This window comes from Myotis davidii, unplaced genomic scaffold, assembly GCF_000327345.1.
Source record: "Myotis davidii unplaced genomic scaffold, ASM32734v1 scaffold102, whole genome shotgun sequence".
Taxonomy (NCBI): Eukaryota; Metazoa; Chordata; class Mammalia; order Chiroptera; family Vespertilionidae; genus Myotis; species Myotis davidii.
In genome coordinates this window covers 1,113,351-1,136,486 of record NW_006293778.1, presented here as the reverse complement: position 1 = coordinate 1,136,486, position 23,136 = coordinate 1,113,351, and the positions used below count along the sequence as shown (strand labels likewise).

At 38.2% G+C, this 23,136-nt stretch overlaps 1 pseudogene; it reads left to right on the top strand.

Annotated features, from left to right (window-relative positions):
* Positions 1-5,878: 5,878 nt before the first annotated feature.
* Positions 5,879-6,420, top strand: LOC102752966 (annotated as a pseudogene).
* The last annotated feature ends 16,716 nt before the right edge of the window (positions 6,421-23,136 follow it).

Here is a 23,136-nt window from a genome sequence, read left to right as displayed (position 1 = left end):
TCTTCTCAAAAACAATTTAGTGAGATTAGTGACGGTGGGACAAGACAGATCAGATAGAACAATAAGAAAAAGTTAAAGTATAGGACAAGTTTACCAGTGAACTTAAATGTAAAAACCCTAAATAAAATATTATTAAGCCATGTCTAAACAATTTTTTTAAAAGATACTATCTCATAACATGTGGAATGCAATGTAAGTTCAAAGGAAAAAATCTATTATTATAATACTCTGTATTAACTGGTTAAAGAAAAATCCATCTAATAATTTCCATAGATGCAGATAAGAAGCATGGCCAAGGAATGACTGAAAGATGTTCAATTTTACTAAAAACAGGTAAATATAAGTTAAAACCATAATAAGATACTACTTACAAACCTTGATTTGCCAAAACTTAAAAATATCAAGGGTTCATTAGAATGTGGAGCAAAGGGGAGGTATATACTGATGACAGAGTCTAAATTGATGCATTCATTTTGGAAAACAATTTGACCTTACCTACAGAAATGGGCTAATCCTCTGCTCCAGGAATTCCATTCCTAAGTATATACCAAGAAATGAAAGAACACATGTGACCATTAGAAGTGGGTGTGTTTCAGCCATGGGGAAAAGAGAGACCTCTAGAGACAGACATTGGTAACGTCTACCCATGTGCTGTCCTTGGACCATTGAAAGAGGAAGTCTTAACTAGTGTTGGGGAATATATCTAGTGCCTGGTTTAGAGATAAGTCAAAGGTCAAAGCAATTAGCAAGATTATTGCTTGTATTGGATAGATTCCTCAAGTTGGTTTTGCCTGGTTCTTTTAAACATTTCCTTAATATAAAACTCCTTGTTCTGATTCTATGTTCATCAAGCAATCTCCTGTTTCTCAAGGAAAGGCTTGCACCATCTACCTAGGTTTAAAGTATTTCTGATGCCTGAGGATAATTTGTGGGTAAATTAAAAAAAACAAACTGACCTCTGATTATGACTTGGCTTCTTATACACTTTGATTGTGGAAAAAGAATTTTATGCCAACCTGAATGATCAGGTTATATTTCTTATTGATTTATAAAGTAGAGATGACTTTGTGTGCCCTTGAGTTAGTGTGCATTCCTCCCTCTGGGGCTGATCATCCTGAAGCATGATATCCAGGTCATGAACAGAGTCCACATCCAGCTATTCTCACATTAGGTGACATTGCTGTCTCACCTCCCTATTCCAACCCTTTTGGTTGATTCCTGCACAAATTACATTGGTGTTCAACCGGCAATGAAAATTAAAGTTACAAAACTATAATATATAAAGTCATTCCTGAAACTCCACAAATTCTTGGAAAGACAACTAACTCATTCTATTTTATAAGCATATTCAAATTTTGATATGAAAAATTGCTGAACCCAAACAAAAGTATGTGTACACATAAAATTGTGTTTTGAAGTCAGTTTTATGAGAAAGTTATGGTTGGGGGGTGGGAGGGGAAAGTTTAAAATCTAATGACGATAAGCATATGACAACTGAGCACTGACCAGCGAGTAAGCTGACTACATGTCGATTTACCTAGTGATGATTTTGTTCGAGACAATAAGCGGCAACATAAATAGCCACACAAAACCAGCTGAACCTGTTAGGACTTGAATATGATAAGCTTGTTTCTCAACAACCACACCTCACACCCCCTTTAGTTGACCTTTTCTTTTTTTAATCTTTTTTTTTTAACTGTCAACAAATAATACCAACTCAGGCCTGCTTCTGGTCCATTAATTCTGCTTGGCTCTCTTTGAAATTTTGGACAACATGCTTCTCAGGTGATTGCAATCTGAGTCAAGTAGAAAAAGAGGTTGTCAACAGTCCCAGTGAGGTCCTAAGCCTTGGCACTGGGTGTCATGCAAGCCTGGTGCTGTCACCACATCCATCAGGCCTGGAGCACACTGTTATTATCATAACCAGTCATTCCCACTCCATCACAGCAGGAGAGAGGAAAGCCTTCTCTTCACATCTGACTGCAGGCAGCTTGATCCCTGTAACCTTGAGAAGTGCAGAATGTCACAGGTAGGAGTTGCCCTGTGGCTCATCTATAGATTCTTTCCTCCCGGCCCTGCCCCTTCTCTCTCCCAAGTCTTCATTCTTCTCAGACTGGAAGATAGTTATGAATGAGACTGTCTGAGCACAAGGATTTGGCTATAAGCCAAAAGGACAAACTAAAAGTACCACAGAGGTGAAGCAAAGGTATAATTTTGGGCTGCTGCAGAAGAGAATGCCAAATCCAGAGGCAGAGTCTCTGGGAGCACTTTACAGTTCTTTGTGAATGAAAACTGATCACTAGCTTCAACCGGGAATCCTTAGCAGGACCTGTTTCTGAGAAAATAATAAAGACAGTAAAGTTTATCATCTTTGTTTACCATTTCCATTTCCTGTCCTTCTTCCCTATCTACTAATAAGGACCTGTTCTCTCCTGGTGGTCAAACTGGCCCTTGATTCTGGATGATGTTGGAATCGCCCATGTTTTAATTCATGCAAATGATTAAGGACTGCTATACCTTGCTGATGCTTCTTCTAGAGCAGTGGTTCTCAACCTTCCTAATACAGTTCCTCATGTTGTGGTGACCCCCAATTTCATTGTTACAAATTAAAAGGTCATTCGACCCCCAAAGGAGTCTCGACCCACAGATTGAGAACCGCTGTTCTAGAGCATTTGAATATGAATGGGGGATAGTATGTCAATTCAGAGAAATACAGCTTGATTAGTGAATGTTTGCTCCTCTCAATCCAGGCTCCTTTGCTGTTTAGTCAGTCTAAAACTAGATGTCATTTTTCATGGGTTGGTGAGAATAGCATATGGACTAAGCTTATTTAAAGCTAGTAACTCAGAACTACAGCTGCTGTTAAGTACCTACCTATTCCACTTACCAGATGCTTTACATAGGTTATCGCATTCAGTCATCAGAAAAAACAATATTAAATGCATACTGTTGTTTCTATTTTACAGAGAACAAAACAAACTGAAGTAATTCTAAATGCTAGAGCTAGTGAAAGGCAGAGCTGGGCTTTGAAAGCCCTTGACCTCTCCACTATACAATATAGTTTTAAAATGAAAACATTTAAATCAGGTTTTCAAAGTAGCAATAGAATATAATTATGACATTGAAAGAGGTGATTAGAATATATTTACCTGCTCTACCCACCAACCTCAAAGGGATATTGTGATGATTAAAGAGCTTCTTCAAAAACCTTGGCTTTTTCTTAAGATGCAACTATTAGAATAATTATACCTGGACCACAAGGAAACTCTCAATGCCTTCTAAGAAGAAATAATAGAAACAACATTCTCTGACTAAATGCAATAAAATTAACAACAAAATAAAAACTAAAAAGGAACTTCCAACCAAAAATTAAAAACATGTTGTTAAATAACATAAAAAATTATAAGCGGAAGAAGCCAGACACTAAAAGTACATACTGTGTGACTTATGTATATGAAACCAACAAGAAAAACTTATCCATGATGATAAAGATTAGAATAATGATTACCTCTGAGTTTTGCCTGAGCATGGGTACAAGGAACTTTCTGGTGGATGAAGATAGTCTAAATCTCGATCTAAATGGTAGTTCCTTGGGTATATACATGTATGAAAATTTGTCAAACTGTGCACTTAAAATTTGTGTATTTTAATGTATGTAAATTATTCTTCCATTCAAAAATCAATTAATGCAATTCATCACATTAAAAATTAGAATAAAGTTTATTATCACTCCATAGTTAGAGAAAAAGAATTCAATAAAATTCATCACTTGTTTTTAAAAGAAAATAAGAAACTAAAAATAGAAAACTAAGAATAGTAGGAAATTTCCTTAATCTGATAAAAAGTGTAAAAAAAATCCTACTGAAATAGAAAACTTAATATTAAAGTCCTGAAATTTTCTCTGAGATCAGAAATGAAGCAAAGATACACGTTATTACCACCCTTATTCAATAAGGTACTGGAAATCCTAGGCAGGGCAATAAAGCACTGTCATCATTTATAAACGGCATAATTGAATGTGGAAAATCCAAAATAATTTAAAGATAAGTTATTATATTTAACTAGAGGCCCAGTGCACGAATTCATGCACAGGTGGAGTCCCTCAGCCTGGCTGGCAATTGGGGCCAATCAGGGCTGGCCGGCCAGGGGAGGGACCGTGGGAGGTTTGCTGGCACAGGAGGTTGGCTGTGGGAGCATAGTGACCACCAGGGGGCAGCTCCTGTGTTGAGCATCTGCCCCTGGTGTTCAGTGTGCAATCATAGCGACCGGTCAACCAGTCCTTCGTCGACTGGTTGTAGCGGTCACTTAGGCTTTTATATATATAGATAAGTGAATTTAGCAAGGTCTCAATACCTGATCAATTTATAAAATTCAATTTTATTTTTACAAACAATACTATTAGAAACCTAACATTAACAATAACGTTGAGTTTAAATACCTTGCCATAAATATAATAAAAGATGCACAAAACTTCAACATAACTTTAAAATAGTATTGAAAAAAATTGTAAAATCCCTAAATAAAGAGATGTACCTTGTTCATAAATTAGAAGAGTCCATGTTGTAGACATGTCAATTCTTCCAAAATCAATTGATAGACTCAAAATAACAGTCAAAATTCCAGCAAGGATTTTTGGATGGAGAAAATGATAAGTTTCTAAAATTTATTTTTTTAAATGCAAAGATCCAGGAACATACAAGGTAGATTTGAAGAATATATTTGGAGAACTTATGTCATTGGATATCAAGCTACATTAATTAAGACAGTATGACACCAATTCAAGCTTAGGCAAATGGACCAATGAAATGCAAGAGCGAAGCCAGAAACTGACCCTGACATACACATGTGATTCATGGTTAGGTCGCATTACAGAATTATGAACAGAGCAGAACTGTAGCAAACCGTGGCAAGTCAACTGGATATCCAAAGAGAAAACTTAATCTTGATCTCACATTATATCATATAAAAATTCAATTCTAGATGGACTGTAGATGTAAATATGTAAGGTAGAAGCAAGTAAGCTTTTAGAGCATGATGTAGGAAAATATCCTCATGATCTTGTCATAAGCAAGAACTTCTCAAATAGGAATTTAAAAAGTACTAACCATAAAAGAAAAAAAATGATGGTTGATTGCATAAAAATTAAGAACTTCTGCTTATTGCAAAACTCATTTTGAGGTTTAATATGTTAAGATGCAGAGTATCTTGCAATTCTCAGATATATCCAGAATATTTAAAGAACCTCTTTAAATAAAAAGTGAGACAATCTAATAGAAACATAGCCAAGGACTTGAACAGACATGTTACTTCTCTCCAAAGAGCTAAATCAATTTTGGCACAGCCAATGGAGTACTATGCCACTGTAAAAAAGAATGTGGAATATTTCTATTCACTACTGTTCTGTGTTAGGAGAAAATGGGAAAGTGGAAAAGAGGGTGGGTGGCAATATAAATGTTTATGTCTGTATCATACTATCTCTGTACTAGTTTGGCAGCATAACCACGCAGAAGGGAAATATCCCAGGTAACTTTAAAATGCAGTATTTTGAATACTCATACCTAGTGGAATGAATATTCTAAAGGATCAAAGAAATGCAAACACAACTTACACTGTTTTCAGTAATCATCTTGTTGGTGGTAGTCTGAATATAATTCTGATTGTTACATGCCATTGTAAGATAAAGCAAATAAGTAATTATTTTAGTTCCAGAATCAGGAATGTTGGTGTGGAACAAAAATGCAGCTATAAGAGGAGTTTAAGTGAAAGTCTTATAGTCCTGAATTTGAATTGGAAGCATCGGTGTGAAATTATGATCTATTTTGTCTTAAAAATAATTTTTCCTGCCCCTTCCTGACCTGGTGGGACAGGAGGCACCATCATGGGAGTGGACATTCACCACAACAAAGACCGAAAGGCACCCAAGACATCTACCTCAGGCTGTTGGCCAAGCTGTACAGGTTTCTGGCCAGAAGAGCCGACGCCACCTTCAATCACATGGTGCTGAAGAGGTTGCTCATGAGTCATACCAACCTGCCACCTCTGTCCCCTTCCGGGATATTGAGAAAGTGAAGCTTCCTGGCAGGAAGCCAAACCCACAGTGGTTGTAAGAACTATGACCAGAGATGTGTGCATGCCGGAGGTGTCCAACCTGACAGTGTGTGCACTTCATGTGGGCGGCCACCAGGGCCAGCTCCTCAAGTCCAGGAGCAAGATGCTCACCTTCGGCCAGCTGGCCTTGGACTCCCCCAGAGGCTGTGCCACCCTCCTGCTTTCTGGTCCTCACAAGGGCCAAGAAGTGGACAGGCATTGTGGCAAGGCCCCAGGAACCCCTCCAGCCATGCCAAATCTGACCTGTGGTCCAAGGGCCAAAAGTTCAAGCATGCAAGAGACCCATGGGCCAGCCACCTCTGCAAAAATTAACGCCAGGTCCTAACTTGTTATTAAAAATATTTGCATGAAGAGAATTACTTATTTCTCAGCTTTGTCCACTGAAAGGACCTAGAAGCAATGCCCAATCCAGAAGCAATAGACACCCTTATCATGCAAATGGTGATCTTTAGATACAACTTCCCATTAAAAGGAACCAAGGATCCTTGGGAAAATGTCTGACTCTGGGTGTGGGGCAGGCAATCTACAGCTTGTCATACCAGAATGCAAGAAAAATTAGGACTAGTAGAATTTTGCCCAATAAACTCACTCGCCAACTTGTAAAGGTCTCCATTGGTTAACGATAGAATAATTGGAGCAGTAATAACAATAATATCTAAAAATGGATTGAAACATAACAAGTATGTTTTAATTGGTGAGTTTGTGATACTTTAAAAACGTTTTGATTACATTGGGAAAATTTTAGAGATTTAATTCATTATTTAAAAACTGGTTAACACAGGGAAAGAAATATTTATTCTGCCTCAAGGTAAACAAATAGTTGATAAAAAAAAAATACTTCTTTGGAGAAGTGTTCCAGCTAGTAAATGCAAAAGGGATAATAAGAGTGCATTTTGCAGCTCTTAATGAATTAAAGGATCTAGGCAATGATCATTAATGGCTGTTAACATGTCAAAAAGAGAGACAACCAGACATTTTATGCCTCCTGATGGATGTACACAAAATAAAATATTCTTGCTTAAAAAAAGCCAGACCTGAATCTGATCAAACCTCTATTGCAAGAAAACATTCTCAGCAATACTAAAAGACTATGAATAGCAAAATACACAAACAAAAAACTAGACAATCTTTAAAAAGAAAAAAGATGAAAGAGAACATATAGATTAAATGAGGCTTAAGAGATATATTAATCAATTGCAATTTATGTACCTTATTTGGATCCTAATTTAATCAAACAATATATGTCCAAAACAGCCAGGAAATATTTAACTGAGATACATATTAAAATATTTACAGAAGAAAGTTAATATTAGATTAGTGAATGTTTGCTCTAATAGCTATGTGATTTCTATGCAAAATCTCAGTTATTATAGTTTTTAAATTAAAATGCTTTCTGGAGCATCTGATATAATTATAGACATTCTGACCAACATTTTAATTAATCCTACTTATGATTTATCTTTCATAATATATTCTAAAAGAATATTACTTCTCTCCAAAGAACCCAGCTTGATTTGGTCACTTATAAATCATCTCACTTTTTTGTTATTATTATGCTTTTTTTAAAAAACTAAACACCCATTCAGGAAAGCAAGATACATAATAAAGAAGACTTCGATCTAAAATGGACTTTTTAGGCATATCTTAGATGAAGATAAGAACATGATGAAACTTAAGTCAAATTTCATAATGAAAGGGACTGGATATTTTCATAATAAAAAAAATCAAAATATACAGCCAGGTAAGGTGGCTCTGGTCTGCTTTACATGGTACAAACAGTTTGCAGAACATTGGGCATCATATGTGAAATGTGTCACATGCAGAACTAATTAAGTTAGAAAGAAAGCAATTATGCATATTGTATATATATATATATATATATATACATTGATGTATAAATGTATACATAGATATACAGATTAATAGATCTACATATAGACTGTATAAATAGAACACAGAGAATGTTTTAAAGTAATTTCTTTGATTATTTAGTATTGGGGGCTGGAGAGGTAGGTGAGCACATGACCCAAATCCATTGGGTGGTCCTTGAGCCAGCGTGGAGCAGGAGTGCCAGTTGAGACACAAATAAGAAGCCTATGTGTGAAAAGTAGTGATAAAGTCTCAGCATATGGCCAAAAAAAAAAATACTTCTTTGGAGAAGTGTTCCAGCTAGTAAATGCAAAAGGGATAATAAGAGTGCATTTTGCAGCTCTTAATGAATTAAAGGATCTAGGCAATGATCATTAATGGCTGTTAACATGTCAAAAAGAGAGACAACCAGACATATTATGCCTCCTGATGGATGTACACAAAATAAAATATATCTTGCTTAAAAAAAGCCAGACCTGAATCTGATCAAACCTCTATTGCAAGAAAACATTCTCAGCAATACTAAAAGACTATGAATAGCAAAATACACAAACAAAAAACTAGACAATCTTTAAAAAGAAAAAAGATGAAAGAGAATATATAGATTAAATGAGGCTTAAGAGATATATTAATCAATTGCAATTTATGTACCTTATTTGGATCCTAATTTAATAAAATCAATAAAATATATATTTTTAAAAAGTCTCAGCATATGTATGAGTAAGGATTTGATGACAAATTATGAAATATTTATTATGGTTTTTCTCAGACTTTTGGGTCTCAGACACACTTAAGAGGATCTTTTAGCCTGGCTGTCATGGCTCAGTGGTTTATCATCGACTTATGAACCAGGAGATCACGGTTTGATTTTTTGTCAGACCACATGCCAGGGTTGTGGGTTCAATTCCCAGTAGTAGGTGTGTAGGAGGCAGCCAATCAATGATTCTCTCTCATCATTGATGTTTCTATCTCTCTCTCCCTTTTCCGCTGAAATAAGTAAAAATATATTTTAAAAGAAAATGTTTTAAACAATGGTGTTGGCATAGGGCTACCAAGTTTCTCTTTTTTAAAATAAATGTATTTTAAATTACCATCTACTATCTTTGTCACTTTATTAAAAATGATATTTTAATGGAAAAAGTAGGAAAGACATAATTTTGAAAAGAAAAGGAAAATAGTCCCTTTTAAATTACAGATTAATGACAGGTATCATTCTGGATACCATTTTAGCAGAGCTAAACTTTTATTAAATTATTTTAAAACTCAAATTATATAAATAAGTTATATTCACAATACAGAAAACTTGAAAGAACATGGAAAATCACAAAGAAAGAAAGTTTGAATCTCCCCATCTAAAGATAACCACAGCTTGGTATGCATGCACTTGGCATTTTCAATAGGTAGTTGATAATTTTCATTACCCAAAAGCTATTTCTCTATATATACTTTTCTCATATTTTCTACTTAGCACTGTATCACAAATATTTTTCAAGGAAATATATATTCTTCTACAACATGATTTTTAATAACTGCACAGTATTATACAGAGGTCGTCAAAAGTAGGTTTATAGTTTTGAGTACATGAAATGCAGAGTTTATTCTTGTATTATTTATTAATTATCGTATTATTTTTCATACGAACAACTATAAACCTACTTTTGCTCACCCCTGTATTTGTATAAGTACAGAATAATTTACTTAATCAATTTTCTCATTGTTGTTTTTCTTTCAAATTTTGCTCTATTGTAAGCAATACTTGAATTTCCTCAGGTATCTTCAGCCAGTGGGTACAGCCGGGGTCTACTTAACAGTAGCAGCATCCCTGTCACCATTTCTTGTCCTCCACCCCCATCCATGCAGACTCTCAGCCTGAACATTTACAGAAGTCCCTGGGGATAGAACCTTCACATGAGTTCACTAACAATTTGACTCCCGTTGGGGTAATGGCTCTTCTTATGAACATTCTCAGAGCACATTGGTGTCCTCTGGAAACCACTGGTGTCGCCAATAAGCTTTAAGTGGTCCACATTCCATTTAATATTTGGAGGAAGCCTAACTCCCATGACCATTTGTGTTATTTTGTGTGAGAGGGATTCAGACCACCCATTGCTGCTTAATGCACAAGGCCCCTCCCTGCCCCCCATAAAAACAGTCCCTTCAGCTTCTGCCTGCGGGTGCTCTTTCTGACATCTCAGAAACGAATGTCTGGATTGTCGGGGGCAGACACGATGTGGCCCTAGAGGTGCCCTGCTTCCTCACGCTAACCCCGACATAGCTGCGAATACCCTTTTCAGCACAGGCAGGACTCCGGCTCTGAGGAGCACTTCGGGCACCTCTTTACCCAGAAGTGAATTCCTATGTGCATTTTAAAGGCTTTTAATGTTGTTATAGGCTGAATTTCATCTTTACCAAATGTATATGTTGAAGTCCTAACCCCCTGCAACTTGGTATGCATATTGGGAGATTGGGCCATTAAAGAGGTGATTAAGTTAAAATCAGACCCTTAGGGCAGGTTCTAATCTAGTCATACTGGTGTCCTTACAAGAGGAGGAAATTGGGAAACACACACACACACACAAGAGTATACAAGCCTTTGGAGGCCTCAGGAGAAACCACACCAAACCTGCTGACATGTTGATCTCAGGCTTCTAGCCTTCAAAACTGAAAAATAAATTCCTGTTGTTTCAGTCACTCAGCCTGTGGTCATTCATCTGTTATGGCAGCCCTAGGAAATGAATGCAAATATATACTCTAGATTTGGGCAAATCACTGTTCATTTTCCATATCATTGTCTTCTTTTATTGTTACTATGAAATTGCAGAATGTAAATTTAGGGAGGACTTGAAGATCCATCGATGAACACTGACAACAAGCCGTTCTCCCTGGGATGGAGCACAGAGCTTTTTACTAAAAATGCTGAAATTGCACCCAGACTTCTGAATCATTCTCTGAGAATGGGGCCCACATTTGTATTGCACACAAGTCTGGCCCATATTTCTAGAACCTTCCCGTTAAAAAGACCACTAACAGCTTTCACTGGATAATAAGAATAGAGGGGAAAAGGTATCATCCCTAATTAATGGCTGAGCAGGCAATAAAACAGAGGCCTCCTGAGGGCTCTTTCCAAGCAACTGCACTACCCTCTCCTCTGTGTAATGTGGGTGCCAGTTCCTGCCTCCAGTTTATGTCAATAAGGATTTCTCATCAATCTGCCCCCAAGATGTTGCTTGCCCTGAAGTGACAATTACAATAATGAGAATGTGGATGAAAATTACAATAGGCGCTAGTATTTATTGAGCACTTTCATGCTAAGCACTCTGAAAAGGGAATTTCAAACTTAACTCATTTAATCTTTACTGCAACCCAGAAAGATGTTATTATTCCCACTTATCAGATGAGGAAATGAAGATACAGACTTAGGCTCATAACATAGTATCAGAAACAAAGTGCAAACCCTGACTTGGAACCCCATCTAAATGATTCAAAAAGAGAACATTAAACTCCTAAGAGAGATTTTCAAAGAATAGGATCATATTTCAAAACATAAGTGTGTGTTCTCTACGTGGAATGAGGCCAACTATGGAAGACCAGGGATAGATTTAGACCCAGCCATTGGAAGGGAAGGTACTGAGTGTGGGTCTTGAGAGGTAACTCAGGTCATAGGGAACCCGTGGTACCCAAAGTGCTTGACAGCAGGTGAAAGATGGTAGTCCTTGCAGCCTGGGGTGTGAGTTCCACAAAGAGCCATAAGGAGCTTCTGTAAGTCAAGGAGAGCCAAGGCAATGCAGACTCTCATTCTGGGAAAAACGTGGACAGACAGATTGTTGGCACTAGGATTTCATACAGGAAAAAAGACAGGGGGTAAGAGTAAAACTAGACTGGCTATAAGAGTGGCCTGTCGCAGTGTCACTAAGTGATTGGAATAGGACTGTTTAAGGTCACTCCTTAGATGGCCTACAGCTCAGTGTCTGAGTGTGTGTGTGTGTGTGGGTGTGTGTGTGTGTGTGTGTGTGTGTGTGTGTGTGTGTTTCCTGATTGGGGCACCTTTAGCTGTAGGAGCTCATTGATTAACCAATCCCAAGATCATCACTGGGGCCAAGAGCACATCTTTTGGAATCAGGCAGAGGCAAATGTGAACTCTAGCTCTTTCATTTTCATTAATTTCAGAGAGGAAGGAAGAGGGAGAGAGAGAGAAAAACATCAATGATGAGAGAGAATCATTGATCGGCTGCTTCCTGCATGCCCTTTTCTGGGGATCAAGCTGGCAACCTGGGCATGTGCCCTTGGCCAGAATCAAACCCGGGACCCTTCAGTCCACAGGGTGACACTCTATCCATTGAGCCAAACCAGCTAGGTCTCTAGCTCTTTCTTTACTAGCTTTCGGACTCTCACAATTTTTTTAACTTATTCTGAGCCCAGAATTTATAGGATTCTGTAAACTTTCACATTGCGCTTTCATCAGAACACACACATTTTTTCTTCCTAATTAAAAATATTTATAGTTGTATTGCTAGAAGTTCACTTTTGAAAGCTTCTCATTAGTAAAACAGTACCTGTGGTGTGATGGGAACTCAAGAAAGAATGTACTGAAATCAATAAATCAATCAATGCATTATTAGATGAATTTAGCCTCAAACACTCTCCATATATGGATCTGAGACCAGGGGTGGAGAGGTGGGGGTCATAGCTATGTCATCTTTGACTTACTGAAGTCTCGCTCTCTAAACTCTAGATTTTCTTTGGTATTCCTTTTCTTAACTGGTAGGAATACACTCTACCTATCCTCCCAATGTTCTTGTCACTTCCTTTTCATCAATTCTTGTCACTTCTTTCATCTGAATTTCAATTAAGAGAGTTGGCCTGGAGAAAGTTGGGAGTAAATTCCACTTATTATAATTATAAGGAAAAAAATAATTTTATCGATATTTTTAAAGATATATTAGAGAAAGCATTACTATTATTGGGATCAAAGGACTATATTGTCTGTTTTTGGCATAGAATTCAGAGAAAGTCCCAGCTTTTGAATAAAATAGAGCTAGTTACAGGAAAAGGTACTGAGCATTGTACTTCGTCTACTTAGTGCTACTCTAACCCCAACTTTCTCATAATATCTTTCCATTGAATTCCTTATCATCATACGCAGTTTTTTATGCAACTCATGCTTCTGTATGAAGCATGAGTTGCACACTAAAGTGAAACAAATACCAGCCAAATGCCATAAACCACCCAGAAGCCTCTTCGCTCCTTTGAGGAGACCAACAAATCTATTCTTATTGGTATTCCTGTTAAATCCTTATAAACAGTGGTTAGTCTTCCATGGCCATTTAAGAGACTTTTATATGGTTTTTGAAATGCTCTCCAGCCATACTGCTTTTATCTTTTTTTTTCTTCATTGATTTTTCTCCTTAAGACTTTAATTCACTCTTCTGAGGTTGCTACAGTCAAGAGAGAAATTCTGAAGATCACATAGAGATAACATTCTTCACCCAGACTGGGTCACATGCATCTCACATAAGAATGCCAGCATCCTGCAGATAACTGGTCCTTTCCTGCATTTCGAGCCCTTTCAGTCTCTCTGTTCATTTTTTTTCCTATCCCTTAGTATTTGAGACTTAATCTTTCCTCAGTTTTATTCTTCACGCTGAGCTCATCTGAAATGTCCCAATAATTGCTACCAGCTAAATCTAGTTTCATCGTTCTGAAAATTCCTCATTGAAACCAGCCCTGTAGAACACGAATCTGATCATTTCTGCAGGTTAATGTGACATTTGGGCTGTAGCTTTGCCAATACCCTATCATATAAGCATAGATAATTCCTGGGTGGATTTGATAATATTTCTAAGAGCTACAAGGCATATGACATCTAGCTAACTGCTTTAACAAAACACCATTTAACTTGATTAAAGCATCATCTAAGTCAGTGTTTCTCAACCTTGGCTGCACATTAGAATCACCTGGGAATCTTTTTAAAATCCTGATTTCCGGGCCTTATCCTCCAAAAATTCTGTTCCTTTGTTATGGGGTGGGGCCACAACATTAGTAACAAAGAAACAGAATTTCCAGAGGATGAGGCCTGGAAATCAGGATTTTAAAAAGATTCTCAGGTGATTCTAATGTGCAGCCAAGGTTGAGAACCACTGATCTAAGTGGAAATCTTTTTTTTAATCATGTGGTGACTAAACCTTTATAAAGTTTAATACTCTGCTGAAAACTACCTTTAGTTTTGATTGTTAGATAGACCAAGTTCTGGATGCACTAGGACAATGATAGCTTATATTCCAGATGTTGTGTTTATAAATTATCTGAGTTCCTATGATGTGCTAGGAATTCTGTGAGGTATTGCATAAAGAATTTAAGAGAATGTCAAGTCACTGTAAATATGGATATATTACAAATAGGCAAACAGATGGATGACATCATAACAAATATATATTTGAAGTATATATACTAGGGCTGAGTCTGGGGAGTCAGAGAAGGTTTCCTGAGGGAGGTGACATTTGATATATTAGATTGAAATATCTTTGAGGGAGACTATTAATTTATTCCTTTATAAGTTCTGCTTTTATCCCTTAGGCTGAAGTCATCATTATTATTACTGTCACATTAAATTACTTTTAGTCTTGTCATTTAGAAGGTACTAGCAACATTTCACAACTTATTCCAATTGTCCTCCCAGTATTAGGGATAAGAGGGGTACAAGGCACGTCTGCAAAAAAAAAAAGTAAAGTTGATTTGAAAACTTTTTTTCCTTCCTCCTGATATCCTATTTCTCCCCCGAGTCTATTGGCATCAACCCTGTGTCTTATTCTGGCTAGACCCCATTAAAGTATGAATTGCTAAGTAAAGGTCTAACTTTTGTTCTTCCATATGTTTGCATTTTAACTGAGCAATAGAAAAACCAAAGTGCCTGGGAATTGCAGAGCAGTAAAGCTATAATGATGGAGTGATTGGCAGTAGGGTTGATGTTTGGAGAGCAGAGTGCCACTGGGGCCACTTCTACAGATTAAATAATGTAGGAGCCAAGGCACAGGGTACTCATAAAATTAGTGATGGGATAAACATCTCTATTACATTGATTTAATGGGTACATTGATTTTCCTCAAGGTCACAGAACAAAAAATGCAGTTGGCAGGAATCAAAGTCTCTTAATTTCTCTGTTTCTAGTTCTATTAGACAATCCTGCATTACTTATTATTATTATTATTTTAAATTCTCAACCAAAGATTTTTCCATTGATTTTTAGAGAGAGGGGAAGAAAGAGGAAAAGACAGAGAGAAATATTAATGTGAGAGAAGCCCATCAATTGGTTGCCTCCTGCACAAGCCTCAAGCAGGGCCCGGGCTAGGGAGGAGCCTGCCGTCCAGGTACATGCCCTTGACCAGAATCAAACCCAGGATCCTTCAGTCTGTAGGCCAACACCCTATCCACTGAGCCAAACACACTCAAGCTATTATTTGTTAATTTTATTAATGTAAATGGTTCAATTAATAATGATATTCACTGTGTGGTGATTTGTAATTTGGACTCTTGTTCTCATGTATATTATCAAATCCCTAAACAACCAGGTGAGAAAACTGAGGTTGCGAGGGGTTGAGAGGCTTGCCCTAAATCACATGGCTGGTGGTAGAGTTGGAACTGGTCTGATATGTGAGGGCCCGGGGTCTGTCACTGACACCTCTCCTTTGGCAGGGTGGAAGCTGCTGATCTGTTGACCTTGGCACAATCCAACCACTGTCCACTGTGTGGCCAATTGAAGAAACCAGTCTTCCATGCAGAGGTAGCTCTTCTGTGGTCAAGGACATAAAACACCTGTGTTCTGAGACCAGAATTTCCCCCAAATCCTCCTAAGTTCCTCCCCAAGAACACAGAATTTATAAAGCCCGGGTTTTCTAACTTTTATTATTTTTGCATTTATTTTTTGTATATTTATGACACGAAAATAGAAGTCATGCAATGTCCATAGCAACTCAAGGCACAGAGGCCCCAGAGACCCTGGATACAACAAATCCGCACCCTCCTCTCCCTCCTCAAGTGGTATTAGTGGACTTCCTGTGTGATTCTGACGTGGAGTCAGCTGAAGTCGTAAGAGATGGCAACCAGCTCCCCTCCATAGATGGCATTTATTTAGGAAGCATGACTGGTGGTTTCATACATTGGAGAAAAGGGGGGGAGGGAGCCAAAGAGAGGAGGAGGAGCCCTCGGCAGAATTCCAAGTTCCGTGGCACTGGCCCCACGGAACTTTGGAAACAAGAATCAGGCTTGGGCTGCACAGGTTCCAAGTCACAGGGCTTCCATGGCTGGCAAGCGTCAAGCCGGAAATTCAGTTGAATAGAGCCCTAAATGTTTTTTTGTTTGACATTCATGCTTAACAGAAAATGATGAATCCATTAGCAACTCCTTCCGTTGCCAAAAGAAACAGACTTGCACTTGTAGATTGCTTTCATTCTGCACTATCAAGCCACTGCATGTGCTGCTTTCACAAAGCTGACAGTCATCTATCATTTTTAAATGGGTTTAGAGGTACAGTCGTCTTTGTCTGGAGTGTGTGGATGTGTCAGCGTGAATGCGACTCATTAAAACAGACTGATCCAAACAGTTTAAATAGGATTCACAGTAGGGGGAAAATGTTTTATTTGAGGTTTGTTTGGAATTATTTTGAAGTTTGTCACTAATTTTGAAAAACAATGGGCTCATTTTCCTAACTTCTTTTTTTTCCCCTGAGATGTGTTCAAGTGAACAAATGGCTATATTATACACACTGTCTCAAAAACATGATCTTTTGGAAATAAGAAAGATTCTATGATGATGAAATTTTAAGAGTTCCCTTGTGCTCTAGAACATTTCACATTCTTAAATGACTTTCTGAAACTCCCCCAAGTTTCTCTGTCTTTCCTCAGTCCCTGACCCTCAACCCATAAATGACATCTTTGAGCATAATCTTTAGACCCATTTTTCATCATTTCAATTAAACTCTCAAGAAATACCCTTTTGGAGTCAATGATTTAACATATGGATTAAATCTTCCATAAAATGGGTTCAAATATTAGGAGGAAAACTCCTGGTTATATGCCCATATGCATCTGGGTTCCATAGGATGTTGTTTGTTTAAAATGCTTCAAGATGTTCAATAAAATTGAATGTAGCCATACTCATCCCCAGTGTGAACCTGTGGGCCTTCAACTTGCTTCCCAATGGCTGGCTCTCTCTCTCTCTCTCTCTCTCTCTCTCTCTCTCTCTCTCTTCACTAATATTACATTCCTAAAGCAATAATAGAAGTGCAAATTGCAGGAATTAAGGTCCAAGAAGACCTTAGGTACATATCAATGATGACCCAAGTAATTTGTCCAGAGTTTCAATACAACTAGTACAGTTGATTTTTTTTTTGAGTTTTATATGTGGTAACAGAGGGATATACAAAATTTTTAACACCTGCAAGTCCTGGGCACAGCCAATCAGAACAATCACCAGAGCAGGGTCCTGGAAGGCCCTTGCTAGGGCAAGTGTTAACTCTTAGGTTGCTGGATGCAGGAGATTCAGAGAGTCCCAGTGTTGACATCAAGGAGGCTGAGGCAGTAATTGGGGGGGGGGGGTTAGATGGAAACTGAGGGTAGTTGCTATTTATACACCAGGAGAGCAGTATTTCAATATTTCAATGCACTGCTCTACCAATGTACACTGGTTGAATTCCAGTACTGTTTTTACCATCTCTTGTTCCTCATTGCATAGATTCCTTGGATTAAGGGGGGGAAGGGGGAGCAAGAATATTCCCATTATGTTTTGGCATCACTCTATAGTCTACCACTTCTTTCTGTGCAACACAAATCAACCAAGCACCTGGTAAGTCACCAAGGGCTGTTCAAGCTGCTCCATGGGAATAAAAGGTTGGAAAGTGAGGGATGAGGAATAAACCATAAGAAAATGGTGAGATCATGATTATGATATTATAAAAAATATTTTAATATAAGAATAATGTCTTAGTCTTCATCCCATTTTCCCCAAAGACTTATAGATTTGTAGCTCATGTGCAGAATAAAATATGTAAAATATATATTTAACTTTTGTCAGGTTTTCTTTACAGAGCTAAAATAATTTGACATAAATTAACCTTTCAATCATTCTTTACCACCATTAATCCCACAAAAGGTAAATTCAAGGCAAACGCTATAATAACCATGCCCTGGCTGGCGGCTCAGTTAGCTGGAGTATCATCCTGTACAGCAAAAAGTTGTGGGTTTGATCCCCAGTGAGGGTGGGATGGGAGGCTGAGGCAGTTCAATGTTTTTTTCTCACCTCTCTCTCTCTCTCTCTCTATCTCTCTCTCTCTCTCTTTCTCTTTTCCTCTCTCCCCTTCCTCTTTCTCTAAAAAAAAAACCAATAAAGTCATATCTTCAGGTGAGGATTAAATATACTGTGATACCCATTTTGCAGGTGGGTACCACTATATATAAAGTAGTTTTCAGGACCCCAAAACTCAAACCAACCAATGACCATTTAAGTCAAGTCTCTTGCATCTAAAACTGCTTTGATGAAGCTGCCAAGTTGTCTGACAGCAAGTAACAAGTATGTGACAATTCTGAGATCTCATTCTTTACAGATGTATAATTGGGTATCCCTAGTGTAGCTTACTTCAGAGCTTGAAATACACATCAAATATAAGGGAGAAGAAGAGGAATGTATAGCTTTTATAGGAAAAGTATGGATAAAAAAGTTTCTACTTATATGCATACTAATACAATTACAAGCTTTTGATAGAGAAAGAGAGCATAGAAAAACCAAAGAGAGGGATGAAATGTTACATTCCTTCCAAAGTTGCTGGGAGCAGAAGGTGGCCATTACATCTGATTTTCCCAGGCAACATGCACTGTTGCTGGAGATCAGATTTCTGACCAAAATCTCAAAACTCAAGTGCAAAATATTTATTTAAACTATGAATTTATATACTATATACAATTATAAACTCAATAATGTTTATGCAAACAAATACATGCTTAACAAAGATTCAAAAGGGCTGAAACTGTAACAACCTCATGCATTTTATTTAATAACTAGAGGCTCAGTGCACGAAATTCGTGCACTGGGGTGGGGGTTTTTCCCTCAGCCCAGCCTGCACCCTCTCCATTCCAATCTTAAACCAGCAGTACCACTATATATAAGGTAATTTTGACTGTCCCGCCCAACTGCCCTCCCCTGCTGGCCTGGTTGCCCCTAACTGCCCTCCCCTGCTGGCCATCTTGTGGCTGTGGGTGCCACCATCTTTGAGGGAAGGACAGTCAATTACTTTATATATAGTCCCTCTCACAATCCAGGACTGCTGGCTCCCAACCGCTCGCCTGCCTGATTGCCCCTAACCACTCCCCTGCCTGCCTAATCGCGCCTAACTGCCCTCCTTTGCTGGCCTGATTGCCAACAACTGCCCTTCCCTGCCGGCCATCTTCTGGCTGTGGGTGCCACCATCTTTCAGGGTGGGACAGTCAATTAGCATACTCCTCCTTCCTTATTGGCTGTGGACACCACCATCTTTGCAATGGTGTGAGGGTCAATTAGCATAGTCCCTCTTTATTAAATAGAACAAGATTAAAGGCAGGCTATGGAGTCAGACTGCCAAAGTTTGTAATCTAGCATTGCAGTTTTGTGACTGTATAACCTTGGAACAAATTATCCTCTTTGGCCCAGCTCATAAAATGGTGATATTAGTACCACATTGTGAGGTGGTGAGGATTACATAATATACATTGTCAACGTCCAACAGAACGACTGATGAAGAGTAGATGTTTGGATCCTCCCTCTCACTGGTAAATCCTCCCTGCTTTCAGTAACTGATTCCCATTAGCAATCAAAGACATTAATGATTGCATTATTGGTCTTTCTGCAGCAAGATTGGGATCTCCTCAAATGTAAGCCCCATGCAGCTTCATGAAAACATGGCCCCTCCTCCTGACCATCCAAGTCTTTCTCATCATGGACTGTCTGCCTAGTTCCCACTGTCATTTCCTGATAGACCCAGAACTTAGGCCACCATTCCCTGGCATACTGCGACCACCTCACTGACCACTTGGCTTCTCTCTCATGTGGAGGTGGTGTACCCAGGCCCTTTAAAAAATCAGGTGTGAGCTTCCAAACTCTCCCCCTTTATTCATGTTCTATAAGAAAGCACAGCACGTCTTTTGAGTTTAGAGTGAGCAACTACAAGGAAAGACAGAGAAAATTGTCAAATAAGGGAGAATTTCATAAATTATTTATAAAAACTCATTCATTAAGAATGAATTCTGCTCTTGACTGAATTGCAAATGGAACTAAAGTATTTCTTGGCTCTCATATTTTTTTTCTTTCATAGTTTAGGCTCTCAACATCTCTGACGTTATTAATTTACTCAGCAAATATGTATCGAGTACCTACTATACCAAAGGTGCAGATGCATTTAGATACAACTCCTCAACTTGAGATATGTCAAGTCTAGACTTCCTGCATCCAGTCTACTGGTTCTCAAATGTTAGAAAAACAGGATCACCTAGAGGGATGGTTTCTGGACTACTTCCTCAGGTTCTGATTCAGGTGGTGAGGAGGGGCCTGAGAACCTGCATTTGCAACTTGTGGGTGCTGGTTGGGGAAAGACTTTGAGATCACCACTCTAGGCTATGCCTATAATCCATTGTGTGTAAACTTTCTAAAACATAATCAATCGCTTTGTAGAGCAAAAGCCCTATTTGTTTCTCCAATAGAACTAAACCTTCAAGATCTGCCATTCAGAACTGTTACTTTTCTAACCTCTTTCTGGTGATGATTAAGTATGAGGAAGTACTCTAACTTCCTTAGTTAAGTTTAACTCTATCGCTATAAAATACTGAATAATTAGCTTCTTTGGAAACTAAATGTCTTAGACTTTCCATTTATTAAAAAAGGGAGAGAGCCCAGACAGTGTGGTTCAGTGGCTGAGTGTCGATCTATGAACTAGGAAGTCAGGGTTTGATTCCCAGTCAGGGCACATGCCTGAGGTTGCAGGCTCAATCCCCAGTGCGGGGAGTGCAGGGGACAGCTGATCAATGAATTCTCTCTCATCATTGATGTTTCTATCTCTCACTCCCTATCCCTTCCTCTCTGAAATAAATAAAAGATAATATTGGTTTTTTTTTTTTAAGAAGAAAGAGAAACCTGGTCTTACTTTTGTGAGTATATTGGTTCATTGGGCACATGAAGCAGGCCTTTAGTAGAAGAAAGTAATGGCACTGTGAAATAGAACCCTGCTGTGAAGTTCAAACATTGAAAAAAGTTGTTTAAAAAATATGAGTTTAAATTGAAGAAATATCTGATAAAACCACTCACTGTACTCATTACTATACTGTTTTCATTCTACAATTGTGTCTAAAAATAATAACAGGACAAGAGACATCATTGTGTAAACATTAATATGGCAAGCAACTACATCAAGGAGGAATAGGGAACACTAGCTTTCATTTTTATTCAGCGAGATTAACCTAAAGTAACTTACTTGTGGTTTTGTTTGAATTCTCCAGGCAAAGTTTCAGCATGTGGTAATTCTTAGGAAGCAGCATTAAAAGTACTATACCCCTTATTGCTAGGGCATACACTTTCTGTATTAATATACTCTATGAGAAATGTTCTTTATATTAGAAATATACACCAAAAAAAGCATTTTTAAAAAATTTAAATATTCAGGTATCATAAAGATATGGGCTGTGCTCCTGGATTGCTAAAGTCATTGATTTGAGGAATTAAAAGTAAGAGAGAAAATGCATCATTCACAGAAAGATCATGTATAATAACCATTGTCTTCCTGTCTCTGAAAACAGTTGTGTTCATAGATGTTATATTTTCAAACATCTTGCCTGTGGGCAAGCTTCTAATTTAACACTGCAGAGAGGTAGAAGAAAACATATCGGTAATGAAGACAAACTTAGTAAGAGTGCCCAGAGTGTATGCATGTGTGTAGGAGGCTGGCGGGGGGTAAGGAGCAGCCTGAACCACTGCTATTCACACTTGGTTTGATGTGGCACCTACATTTGTAACTAAAGAGTCAAGGCTAGTTTTCCAATTCCACCTACTGTAACCTGGCCATATGCATCTACCCACCCTTGCTGAGGTCTTGTTCAGGTTTTGGAAGGAAAGAGGATTTCTGAAAGGATTCTGACCAATTGCAACCAAACAGCACATTTGCAGGATTAGTGCACCAATCCCACCGGATGACATTTGATGGCCACTATGTCTTTAAATCATTGGAAAGAGCTTAAAAAGACAAGTCTAGTATTAAGCTTTTAATTATTATGTATATTAAGCATGTACATCCAAAACAGCAACAGAAGCCAAAGGCCTTTTAGTAGTCGCCTGGTGTGGGCAAAGAACATTGGATTTGAGTCAGACACATGTGGGTGTGAATCCCAGTCTCAGTGCTGTGACCTTAGTCTTGTTTTCCACTTCTGTTCAGTATAAAATAAGAATGTTGTCATATTGTGAGTGATTACGTGTGCTAATATATACAAAGCATTAGGAATAGTGTCTGCACATAGTAGGCACATAATGAGTAACAACAGTAGTGGTGAAACAGAAGTAAGTAACTTGAACTTCTGTATACAGTTCTCCTTGGCCAGAAAGCCAAGGGCAGGGCTTTAACTCGACAAACTTTCTTCTTAACCAAAGCTGCTCAGTGCATGTGTGTTCTATATAGGAATAAATAAATGCGACCAAGAATCATATTCTCTAAGCATTACCTGACAGAATAAAAGATTTCCCAACAGCTGCCATGCCAGATGTTAAGACAGTGGCTTAACCTTCTCAATTGTGGCTGCAGATAGCAGCTCCTAGGAAGATTTCAAAAACCTTGTGCCCAGGCTGCATCTCCTACCAATCCAATCAGAATCTCCTGGGGTGGGATTAACACACCAGCATGTTTATATCCCCCTGGTGATCCCAATGCAAAGCCAACATTAAGAAGCAATGGTCTACCAGTGGTCAGCAAACTCATTAGTCAACAGAGCCAAATATCATCAGTACAACAATTGAAATTTCTTTTGAGAGCCAAATTTTTTAAACTTAAACTATATAGGTAGGTACATTGTTATTAACTTAATTAGGGTACTCCTAAGGCTTAGGAAGAGTCACACTCAAGGGGCCAAAGAGCCGAATGTAGCTCGCAAGACGCAGTTT